We start from the raw sequence: 12,819 nt of genomic DNA on the forward strand, positions 1-12,819 counted from the left end.
CACCTCGAGTCCAACGCTGATTCAGGAGCTCGCCCCGAAACTCATTTTCTGCCCAGCCAAAAGAGAGAGGGGGAGGGAGGATTTGAATAGCAAAATGGTGAGGAGGAGGAGGAGGAGGTGGAAAGTCATGGGGAGGAGGAGGTGGAAGGTGATGTGGTGGAGGAGGTGGAAGGTGGGGAGGAAGAGGAGGTGGAAGGTGAGGAGGAGGTGGAAGGTGGAAGGTTATGAGGAGGAGGAGATGGAAGGTGATGGGGTGGAGGAGGTGGAAGGTGATGGGGTGGAGGAGGTGGAAGGTGATGGGGAGGAGGAGGTGGAAGGTGATGGGGAGGAGGAGGTGGAAGGTGATGAGGAGGAGGAGGTGGAAGGTGATGGGGTGGAGGTGGAAGGTGATGGGGAGGAGGAGGTGGATGTTGATGGGGAGGAGGAGGTGGATGTTGATGGGGTGGAGGAGATGGAAGGGGATGAGGAGGAGGAGGAGGAGGTGGAAGGTGATGAAGAAGAGGAGGTGGAAGGTGAGGAATAATGATACAGAAGGAGGTGAATGATGATAAAAAGGAGGTGGAAGGTGGTGGGGAGGAGGAGGTGGAAGTGGAGGAGGTGGAAATTGATGGGAAGGGCAGGAGGAGGTGTAAAGTCAATCGGGAGGGGGAGGAGGAGGTGGAAGGTATTGGGAGGTGGAAGAGGAGGTGGAAGGTGATGGGAGGTGGAAGGTGATGGGAGATGGAACAGGAGATGGAAGGTGATGGGGTGGAGGAGGTGGAAGGTGATGGGTGGAGGAGATGGAAGGTAATGAGTAGGACGAGGTGGAAGGTGATGAGGAGGAGGAGGTGCACGGTGATGTGGTGGAGGTGGTGGAAGGTGATGAGGAGGAGGAGATGGAAGGTGATGAGGAGGAGGAGGTGGAAGGTGATGTGGTGGAGGAGGTGGAAGGTGTTGAGGAGGAGGGGGTGGAAGGTGATGGGGTGCTCGAGGTGGAAGATGATGGGGAGGAGGGGTGGAATTGTGAGCAGGTGGAAGGTGAGGAGGAGGTGGAAGGAGGAGGTGGAAGGTGAGGAGGAAGAGGAGGTGGAAGTTGATGGGGTGGAGGGGGTGGAAGGTGCGGAAGAGGAGGTGGAAGGTGATTGGGAGAAAGAGGAGGTGGAAGGTGAGGAAGAGGTGGAGGTGGAAGGTGAGGAGGAGGTGGAGGTGGAAGATGATGAAGAGGAGGTGGAAGGTGGTGGGGAGGAGGAGGTGGATGTTGATGGGGTGGAGGAGATGGAAGGGGATGAGGAGGAGGAGGAGGTGGAAGGTGATGAAGAAGAGGAGGTGGAAGGTGAGGAGGAGGAGGTGGAAGGTGATTGGGAGGAGGAGGTGGAAGGTGAGGAAGTAGAGGTGGAAGGTGAGGAGGAGGTGGAAGATGAGGAGGAGTTGGAGGTGGAAGGTAAGGAGGAGGAGGAGGTGGAAGGGGAGGAGGTGGTGGAGGTGGAAGGTGAGGAGGAGGTGGAGGTGGAAGGTGATGAAGAGGAGGTGGAAGGTGGTGGGGAGGAGGAGGTGGAAGGGGAGGAGGTGGAAGGTGATGGGAAGGGCAGGAGGAGGTGTAAAGTCAATCGGGGGGAAGGAGGAGGTGGAAGGTATTGGGAGGTGGAAGGTGATGGGAGATGGAAGAGGAGGTGGAAGGTGATGGGAGATGGAACAGGAGATGGAAGGTGATGGGGTGGAGGAGGTGGAAGGTGATGGGTGGAGGAGATGGAAGGTTATGAGTAGGATGAGGTGGAAGGTGATGAGGAGGAGGAGGTGGAAGGTGATGAGGAGGAGGAGGTGGAAGGTGATGAGGAGGAGGAGGTGGAAGGTGATGTGGTGGAGGGGGTGGAAGGTAATGAGGAGGAGGAGGTGGAAGGTGATGAGGAGGAGGAGATGGAAGGTGATGAGGAGGAGGAGGTGGAAGGTGATGTGGTGGAGGAGGAGATGGAAGGTGATGTGGTGGAGGAGGTGGAAGGTGATGAGGAGGAGGAGGTGGAAGGTGATGTGGTGGAGGAGGTGGAAGGTGATGAGGAGGAGGAGGTGGAAGGTGATGTGGTGGAGGAGGTGGAAGGCGATGAGGAGGAGGGGGTGGAAGGTCATGGGGTGTGGGTGGGGGAGGTGGAAGATGATGGGGAGGAGGTGGAATGTGATGGGAGGGGGAGGTGGAGGGTGAGGAGTAGGTGGAATGTGATGGAGTGGAGGAGGTGGAAGGTTATGAGGAGGAGGAGGTGGAAGGGGATGAGGAGGAGGAGGAGGTGGAATGTGATGGGGTGGAGGAGGTGGAAGGTGATGGGGTGGAGGTGGAAGGTGATGGGGAGGAGGAGGTGGAAGGTTAGGAGGAAGAGGAGGTGGAAGGCGATGACGAGAAGGAGGTGGAAGTGGAGGAGGTGGAAGGTTTTGGGAAGGGCAGGAGGAGGTGTAAAGTCAATCGGGAGGGGGAGGAGGAGGTGGAAGGTGATGGGAGGTGGAAGGTGATGGGAGATGGAACAGGAGATGGAAGGTGATGTGGTGGAGGAGGTGGAAGGTGATGGGTGGAGCAGATGGAAGGTGAAGAGGAGGAGGAGGTGGAAGGTTATGAGGAGGAGGAGGTGGAAGGTGATGAGGAGGAGGGGGTGGAAGGTGATGGTGTGGAGGAGGCGGAAGTGGATGGGGAGGAGGGGGTGGAAGGTGATGGGGAGGGGGAGGTGGAAGGTGAGGAGGAGGTGGAAGGTGGTGAGGAGGAGGTGGAATGTGATGGGGTGGAGGAGGTGGAAGATTATGAGGAGGAGGAGGTGGAAGGGGATGATGAGGAGGAGGAGGAGGTGGAATGTGATGGGGTGGAGGAGGTGGAAGGTGATGTGGTGGAGGAGGTGGAAGGTGATGAGGAGGAGGGGGTGGAAGGTGATGGGTGGAGGAGGTGGATGGCGATGAGGAGGAGGAGGTGGGAGGTAATGATGAGGAGGAGGTGGAATGTGATGGGGTGGAGGAGGTGGAAGATGATGGGGAGGAGGGGGTGGAAGGTGATGGGGTGGAGGAGGTGGAAGGTGATGGAGGAGGAGGAGGTGGAAGGTGATGATGAGGAGGAGGTGGAATGTGATGGGGTGGAGGAGGTGGAAGGTTATGAGGAGGAGGAGGAGGTGGAAGGTGATGGGGTGGAGGAGGTGGAAGGTGTGGGGTGGAGGAGGTGGAAGGTTATGAGGAGGAGGAGGTGGAAGGTGATGGGGTGGAGGTGGAAGGTGATGGGGAGGAGGGGGTGGAAGGTGAGGAGGAGTTGGAAGGTGAGGAGGAGGAGGTGGAATGTGATGGGGTGGAGGAGGTGGAAGGTGATGGGGTGGAGGAGGAAGGTGATGGGGAGGAGGAGGTGGAAGGTGATGGGGAGGAGGAGGAGGTGGAAGGTGATGGGGTGGAGGAGGTGTAAGGTTTTGAGGAGGAGGAGGAGGTGGAAGGTGATGGGGTGGAGGAGGAAGGTGATGGGGAGGAGGAGGTGGAAGGTGATAGGGAGGAGGAGGAGGTGGAAGGTGATGGGGTGGAGGAGGTGGAAGGTTTTGAGGAGGAGGAGGAGGTGGAAGGTGATGGGGAGGAGGAGGTGGAAGGTGATGGGGAGGAGGAGGTGGAAGGTGATGGGGAGGAGGAGGTGGAAGGTGGAAGGTGATGAGGAGGAGGAGGTGGAAGGTGATGGGGTGGAGGTGGTGGAAGGTGATGAGGAGGAGGTGGAAGGTGATGGGGTGGAAGGTGATGGAAGGTGATGGGGAGGAGGAGATGGATGGTGATGAGGAGGAGGAAGGTGATGAGGAGGAGGAGGAGGAGGTGGACGGTGATGGGGAGGAGGAGGTGGATGGTGATGAGGAGGTGGTGGAAGGTGATGAGGAGGAGGTGGAAGGTGATGGGGTGGAGGAGGTGGAAGGTGATGGGGAGGAGGAGGTGGATGGTGATGGGGTGGAGGAGATGGAAGGTGATGTGGAGGAGGAGATGGAAGGTGATGTGGAGGAGGAGGAGGTGGATGGTGATGAGGAGGAGGATGTGGAAGGTGATGGGGTGGAGGAGGAGGTGGAAGGTGAGGATGAGGAGGAGGTGGAAGATGATGGGGCATGGTGGGGCACTCAAGCATACGCCAGCCACTCCCTGTTAACTAAAAAAGTGGAGCACACAGCACATACAGACGTAAACGCACACCGCACTCACATACACACACTTGCATACACACACATGTCAGTATTCACACTAAAGTGCCCCAGCTGGAGTCAAATGTGCACATTGTTATTGATCTGTTCAGTAGTTGGGTGCATTAGAGCAAGGAGGGGGATGGTTTGGAAGGAGAGGGGAAAGGGGGAGGAGGTGGAAGGTAATGGGGAGGGGGAAGAGGAAGAGGAAGAGGAAGGTATGGGAGGAGGAGAAAGGTGATGGGGATCATACTCAAGCATACCCTGGGCATTCCTATTAACACACACACACGCACGCACGCACGCTCGCACGCACACACACACACACACACACACACACACACACACACACACACACACACACACACACACACACACACACACACATACATACATAAACTTACATACACACATGTATGCACACTAAAGTGACCCAGCTGGAGTCTCTGACAGTCTGCTATTCGAATCAATTACATTTGCACATTATTATTGAGTTTTTCAGTAGTTGGGTGCATATGAGCAAGGTGGGAGGGGGGGAAGGGGGAGGGGGAAATAGTCAGTAAATAATGAATCATCTATAAATCAATGATTTTTTTCATCAAGGTAATAGCTATTCCCTTTATCACATGTTGCGGAATAGAAAGAATAGAAACTATTATGAAAATAAATTATAGCCTCGCTGTTCTAGAGCCAATGTTAAAATGATCATGCACTCTGGAACTGTCCACAGACGTGTGGTTCTGAAGGGTCATAAACACTGTTAGTCATGCAGCTTATAAAAACATGGACTATCACAGAATGTGAAGAAAAAAACACTATTTGAGAAGATTGGGACATATACAAAAACAGAACAAACTGTAACAGCTAACTGATGAAACCCTGAACTGCAAATGTTTAAATCATGCCAATCTGTATAAGACTACTGTTCACTACATTTTCAAACTTAGTGTCTTCAGGGTGGCCAGAGCAGAGGGTAAAGAAACCCTCCTCCTAACAGCCTCCTGCCTTGCCTCCTCTCTCCCAATCTGGTGAATTTCCTGAGAAGTGGGTGTCTGTCCTCAAGTCCCATCTGTCTCTACCCGGGCATGGGCACAGATACCAACAGCTACAGTGCGTACATAAAGGGAGTGGCACAGCCCAAGTCAAACTACCTCACTAAATGATCCACAACCAAAACACACTCCCAAGTCAAACTACCTCACTAAATGATCCACAACCAAAACACACTCCCAAGTCAAACTACCTCACTAAATGACCCACAACCAAAACACACTCCCAAGTCAAACTACCTCACTAAATGACCCACAACCAAAACACACTCCCAAGTCAAACTACCTCACTAAATGACCCACAACCAAAACACACTCCCAAGTCAAACTACCTCACTAAATGACCCACAACCAAAACACACTCCCAAGTCAAACTACCTCACTAAATGACCCACAACCAAAACACACTCCCAAATCAAACTACCTCACTAAATGACCCACAACCAAAACACACTCCCAAGTCAAACTACCTCACTAAATGACCCACAACCAAAACACACTCCCAAGTCAAACTACCTCACTAAATGACCCACAACCAAAACACACTCCCAAGTCAAACTACCTCACTAAATGACCCACAACCAAAACACACTCCCAAGTCAAACTACCTCACTAAATGACCCACAACCAAAACACACTCCCAAGTCAAACTACCTCACTAAATGACCCACAACCAAAACACACTCCCAAGTCAAACTACCTCACTAAATGATCCACAACCAAAACACACTCCCAAGTCAAACTACCTCACTAAATGACCCACAACCAAAACACACTCCCAAGTCAAACTACCTCACTAAATGACCCACAACCAAAACACACTCCCAAGTCAAACTACCTCACTAAATGACCCACAACCAAAACACACTCCCAAGTCAAACTACCTCACTAAATGACCCACAACCAAAACACACTCCCAAGTCAAACTACCTCACTAAATGACCCACAACCAAAACACACTCCCAAGTCAAACTACCTCACTAAATGATCCACAACCAAAACACACTCCCAAGTCAAACTACCTCACTAAATGACCCACAACCAAAACACACTCCCAAGTCAAACTACCTCACTAAATGACCCACAACCAAAACACACTCCCAAGTCAAACTACCTCCCTAAATGACCCACAACCAAAACACACTCCCAAATCATCTATCTGACTGTCTCTATTTTATAATCTATCTGACGATCTCTTTTTTCATACAGGCACTTTTCTACTTCTATTTATTTACGCATCCATCCACCCACGCTCTCTCTCTCCATCTCTTTCCATCCTCTCAACTTCCTCCCATCCTCTCTGTCCTAAACCTCTCACCCTCTGTCTGTCAGTGACTGAATGTGCCATGTGCTGAATTTATTTCCACTTGAATTAACAGATGTATCGGAGCATCCCATGTCATTCAATCACAGCCCAGTCCCCGCTTCAGAGGGCGCAGACAGACAGCGAGACAACAAAAGGCTGTGTCCGTGTCAGAGCAGTCCCAGAGCTACCCCACCTACTCCTAAACCCCCCTCCTTCCTCCCTCTTCCCTTTTCCCCTCCACCACCGCACAGCACAACCCAACGCAGCCCACCACCGCTCAGCACAACCCAACGCAGCCCACCACCGCTCAGCACAACCCAACGCAGCCCACCACCGCTCAGCACAACCCAACGCAGCCCACCACCGCTCAGCACAACCCAACGCAGCCCACCACCGCTCAGCACAACCCAACGCACTCCACAAAATGCTTGTTTATCAACTTTCATTCCTCCTTAGAAAAGTGATTACAACAGCAATACTGTTCATCTCTCTTTCTCTCCCCCTACTCTCTCTATTTTTCTCTCTCTATCTCTCCATCTCTTTCTCCCTCCCTATCTCTCTCTCTCTTGCTTATTATCCCAGACACAACATTTAAAGTAAATTAAATGGTGTGTTTTAGAATGAAGAAGGCGCTAATCCTATATTAATTACTAACTAAGACCTGATGTCTAGTCCCTCCTGGAAAGGCCCTGAAACTCCAGCCCATTCCCCCTGTGTCAAAGCCCATTCACCCTGAAACTCCAGCCCATTCCCCCTGTGTCAAAGCCCATTCACCCTGAAACTACAGCCCATTCCCCCTGTGTTAAAGCCCATTCCCCCTGTGTTAAAGCCAATTTCCCCTGAAACTCCAGCCCATTCCCCCTGAAACTCAAGCCCATTCCCCCTGTGTTAAAGCCCATTCACCCTGTGTTAAAGCTCATTCCCCCTGAAACTCCAGCCCATTCCCCCTGAAACTCCAGCCCATTCCCCCTGCTTTAAAGCCCATTCCCCCTGTGTTAAAGCCCATTCTCCCTGTGTTAAAGCCCATTCCCCCTGTGTTAAAGCCCATTCACCCTGCGTTAAAGCCCATTCCCCCTGTGTTAAAGCCCATTCCCCCTTTACTCCTGTGTTAAAGCCCATTCCCCCTGTGTTAAAGCCCATTCACCCTGCGTTAAAGCCCATTCTCCCTGTGTTAAAGCCCATTCACCCTGTGTTAAAGCCCATTCACCCTGTGTTAAAGCCCATTTCCCCTGTGTTATAGCCCATTCCCCCTGTGTTAAAGCCCATTCTCCCTGTGTTAAAGCCCATTCTCCCTGTGTTAAAGCCCATTCTCCCTGTGTTAAAGCCCATTCACCCTGTGTTAAAGCCCATTCACCCTGTGTTAAAGCCCATTCCCCCTGTGTTAAAGCCCATTCCCCCTTTACCCCTGTGTTAAAGCCCATTCCCCCTGTGTTAAAGCCCATTCCCCCTGTGTTAAAGCCCATTCCCCGTGCGTTAAAGCCCATTCCCCCTGTGTTAAAGCCCATTCCCCCTGTGTTAAAGCCCATTCCCCCTTTACCCCTGTGTTAAAGCCCGTTCCCCCTGTGTTAAAGCCCGTTTCCCCTGTGTTAAAGCCCATCCCCCCATGTTAAAGCCCATTCCCTGTGTGTTAAAGCCCATTCACTCTGTGTAAAGCCCATTCCCCCTGTGTTAAAGCCCATTCCCCCTGTGTTAAAGCCCATTCCCCCTGTGTTAAAGCCCATTCCCCCTGTGTAAAGCCCATTCCCCCTGTGTTAAAGCCCATTCAGCAGTATAGCAGTAAAGAACAGCACAACTCCTCATTTGGAATTCAGGTGGTGTTCGTTGTGATTTTGTATGACTGTCATCTCATAATTTAGTCATGAGAGAGCTGGAAAGATGACAGTTAGTTGATTGTCAGGGAAGTTCATTTTAGAGACACTAGACAAAAGGCCAGTGAATGAAAATGCACAATGACTGAAGAAATGAATATACAAACTTTAACTGGGGGACACACAGCCTTTTCAAAATGGCAAATAAATTGTTTTTCCAGGACAGTGTCAAACTATCTAGTTAGTGACAAACTCAGACCATTTTTTTTCAGCAAAAACATAAAGTAATAACATCTGGAAGGAACAATGGCGCAAAGACAGATATTAAATCCATAGTTAGATGAAATAGCAGAGTATGTTGTTACAATAATCTAAGCTGGGCCATCTGTACATCCTGGTTAAGTTAAGCAGGATTTAGAAATAACCTAGTGAAATTACTGTTGACCTAGACAACCCACAGGCAAAAACTGGTTGAATCAACGTTGTTTCCATCTCATTTCAACAAAAGCAATGTGATTAAACTTGGGAAAACTGATTGGATTTGCAAAAAAATAAGTATTCAGTGTAAGAATTTGGTTTCTTTTTTCCACCCAACTTTTCGCCTAAATCCAACGACATGGTGATATTTTTTGTTGTCGATTTCACGTTGAATTGACTTCAGTTGACAACTCAACCAAATGCAAATCAAAACCAGACGTTGAACTGACGTCTGTGCCCCGTGGAAGGCTGTTAACTCTTAACTAAAGAGGAAGAATCACATCTTCTGACAAAACATAATAGCCTACACTAGCTGCACTTAATAATAATACAAATAATAATTATATATCCCTTACTGAAAAGCATTAATACATTATTTCATTTAATCCTATTAGTAATATCGATATAAAACTATTCATATTCGATGAAAAATATACAACAATATACGGTTCTATAAGGTCAAAAATAAGCCGACTTTAGAGTAAAGAAAACGAATACAATGATGTTGTTTGTCAGAATGAGACAGTGCCAGAGGATCTTGCACAAATCGGTTGGGAGGCCCATAAGAATGTCAACCACGGGGCGGCGGGTAGCCTAGTGGTTAGAGCGTTGGACTAGTAACCGAAAGGTTGCAACATCAAATCCCCGAGTTGACAAGATAAAAATATCTCGTTTTGTCCCTGAACAAGGCAGTTAACCCACTGTTCCTAGGCCGTCATTGAAAATAAGAATTTGTTCTTAACTGACTTGCCTAGTTAAATAAAGGTAAAAATAAAACAGGTAGATACACACTTCACTATTCGACACACTCTTAACAGTTATGATGTGGGCTAAACGAGATCCTCTCTGCTCCTGAAGGCCGTTGTTGAGGGTGTGAAAATACTCTGGATGAATGCTGAAAAGACTGTTATTAATAAAACGTATTTAAAGAAGGATGGTATCCTCCTACTCTTGCGACATCGTTGAGATATCATTTTAGAAGCCACACCTGTTCAACATGGGGGTCACACACAACGAGTCTGAGGCTTTTAGTTGTAAAATGGCCATAACGGAATACTCTCAATGCCAGAGGCTTTATAAAGTTGATGTTCACCAACTACACCATAAGAATCATTATTACAAGGTTTTTGTTATAAATGACACTTCTTTCTATATCGACTGCTTGGACGACCCTGACCCTTGGCTCTATTGCTCTGGTTTCTGATAGACTTTGAATGACGAAGGCGCAATTTGACCCAGCTGCTTCTCTCAACGTTTTTGTAGCACTCTCCTCTCCTCTGTTCCGGTGGCACCTGCTGCCAGCATCACCGCCGATGGGTGCATTTCAACTCATGATAAGAGTTCAATCAGAATCCAGGATCCAATCTGAGATCCACATTTACCGTTTTAATAATAACGAATATGAATATTCATAAAACAAATAATCAAAGCTTTAATAGTTTATATGCGGTCTACGGAATAGAATAATATATACATTTATAAAACAACGCAGGTATAGGAACATCTTCAATTATTATCTACAACAACAATATCGTCGTCCCGCATGTATTTACTATAAATTGCAAAAGAAGCATAGAAAAAAAAACTGGCTATTAAAGAGAAAAGAAACACACCGTAGACTACATTTAAAAAGCATTTATCTATACTACCTACCATAGACTGGCTGCAATTTGTTTTATAATAAACGTAGACATGGGTACTCATATCAATGTGGCACTGCAAGTATCTAAAACATTATATTTTATTCGATGGCGTTATAATGTTCACTATATGACTAGTATTGCCGTTGCCTTATGGCAGCATAGAACCCCCCCCCATATATATATAATAGTAACAATAGATAGTTGTAGTAGCAACAGTAGCTAGTTAAGATAGCATGTGGTCGTTCTTGGGAGAGACCAGCTCATTCGCAGTAGGCTACAGATATGAACACAGCAGTCCAAACTTTTCGACCAGAGGACATTTTTCATAATGGCCCAGTGTTTCATTCTCATCCTCCATCTTAGGCGCAGGTGCTTTGACAGACCGCATGGCACATTATGTGACCAACTAAGCAGAGAGAGAGCAGCATCATTTAACACAGCATACCAGACACCGACTCAAACCACATCAGTAGGCTCCGAATGGCCAAAGTCAACAGAGCAGAATCTGACCCAATAGAGTTTGGAACGGGAACGTTGAGCGTTCTATCCTAGATCCTCAAATGAAATGGAATATGCTAAGGACTTTTATCTGCGCATCTGACTAAGGGCGCCTGACATATGAAGGGAGCATCTCTGTTTTCTGCTGCGGATCAAATGGCCACCCCTCCTCTATCCTCCTCCATCCACACGCTTGGCTGGGACTCCTGTGCAACGCCCATTGTTCAACCTTAATTACACGCAGTCATATGAAACTAACAAACTCCCAGTAAAGCAAGTTTACCTAAATTATTCAGTGGATGGTCAGACAGAATAAAATGGACAAAACATTGATAAAAAACATGAATAGTCAACTGCGTAACAGCAAGGTAACGGCGACTGATGTCGATATAATATATTCTAAAGAGAAGGTGAGACCGAAGAAAATAAAGTGAAAGAGCACTGTGCACATTGAACACAAACAGCTGTGTTTCAAGATCAATGCGGATTTACGTTGTTTAGATTAGGTTTGCCGGAAACACAATGACCAACTCTACGCGCACACAAGCAGAGTCACAGCTAAAAGCGCGTAAATATCACCGAAAAGTGAGCGCCATAGTTGACTAATTCGAAGTACTCGCAATGATTTTGAGTATGCAAAATAGATACATAGCTAGATTTATCTGTTTCTCTTTCAATAAAAGCGTATTCTCCCAAATACAGTAATGTCAACACATACACGTCAGCTTGTGGGAGCCTAATTGCATCAACAAGGAAACATCATTGCAGGAAAGGAAGTGAAACACTTTTCCACAAAAAAACATATCCTAGTCCAAAAACAGGCAACCTTGATTGGCAAATGGCAGTTGCATTCTATACAATGAGAAACATGAACTACAGACCGTCTCCTACTAGTGAGAAATATGAAAAATAAAACAATATATTTCTCAAGTCCTGACAACACTCACTTCATCCTCTTTGGGTTCCAAATTCAAATGCATGATAACAACGATTCAGAAATGAATGGCTATACAAAGTTGTAAAAAAAAAACACCAATACTTTCGTATCATAAACAATTAGTTGTTATAGATTTGCTGTAGACTATGCAGTGTAAAACATTTTTTTAGAACATGTTATTACCTGAATCACTGAATATTTCCTTAGTATTTTCTCTGTATGTCTGCTTTTGTTTGAGTGAGTTCGGTTCGTTGTCAAGTAGTTTGGTGGACGGTTGTCAAGTAGTTTGGTGGATGATGTCCTCCGTTACAGCTGAAATACAATCTGATTCTAGTCCCGTAGCCTTTAATATCCAGATTTCAATCCGTGAAACGCCAGCGCAGGACGGCCTCCTGAAAATGGCGACAGCGCCGAGTTCCAGATCTGAGGCGTTAAATGTTACTTGTTTGCAAGCAAAAACATGGCTTAATTTGCCTTTGTCAGCGAGAAAACGTAATATTGACTTACCTTTCCTACATGAGCCATTGTCCCCCCCATCCTCCCCACCTCTTTCCTCCCTCCGCCCTTTGCCATGACATCACGGAAGCAGTAGTAAAACCCGAGAACATCATATGGGCAGGGCTTTAGGTTGCCCCACTATGATTCAGTGTACCCTACTCTCTCTCTCTCTCTCTCTCTCTCTGTCTCTCTCTCTCTCTGCTTCTCCACACACACACACACACACACGCGCGCACACACGCACGCACGCTCGCATTTTGATATGCATTAATACGCTTTTATTACAAATATATACAGTACCAGTCAAAAGTTTGGACACACCTACTCATTCAAGGGTTTTTCTTTATTTTTACTATCTTCTACATTGTAGAATAATAGTGAAGACATCAGAACTATGAAATAACACATATGGAATCATGTAGCAAGCAAAAAAAGTGTAACAAAAAAAAAGATTCTTCAAAGTA

The 12,819-nt window shown here is 47.7% G+C and overlaps 1 protein-coding gene across 8 annotated transcripts in view; it reads right to left on the reverse strand.

Annotated features, from left to right (window-relative positions):
* LOC106572819 (myelin transcription factor 1) overlaps positions 1–12,472 on the reverse strand; it is a 72,140-nt gene extending 59,668 nt beyond the window's left edge. For 4 of the 8 annotated variants that reach the window (XM_045696435.1, XM_045696436.1, XM_045696434.1 and 1 more), the window contains exons 1-2: positions 12,041–12,432; positions 1–48 (exon numbers count right to left, since the gene is read on the reverse strand). The exon at positions 1–48 is cut by the window's left edge and continues 53 nt beyond it. The gene's annotated coding sequence lies outside the window, so the exon portion shown is untranslated. Of the gene's footprint in view, positions 49–12,040 lie in introns of all 8 variants that reach the window. The other 4 variants (XM_014147323.2, XM_045696433.1, XM_045696431.1 and 1 more) reach the window with 3 other exon arrangements.
* Positions 12,473–12,819: the final 347 nt, after the last annotated feature.

This window comes from Salmo salar, chromosome ssa15 (genome assembly GCF_905237065.1).
Source record: "Salmo salar chromosome ssa15, Ssal_v3.1, whole genome shotgun sequence".
Classification (NCBI taxonomy): domain Eukaryota; kingdom Metazoa; phylum Chordata; class Actinopteri; order Salmoniformes; family Salmonidae; genus Salmo; species Salmo salar.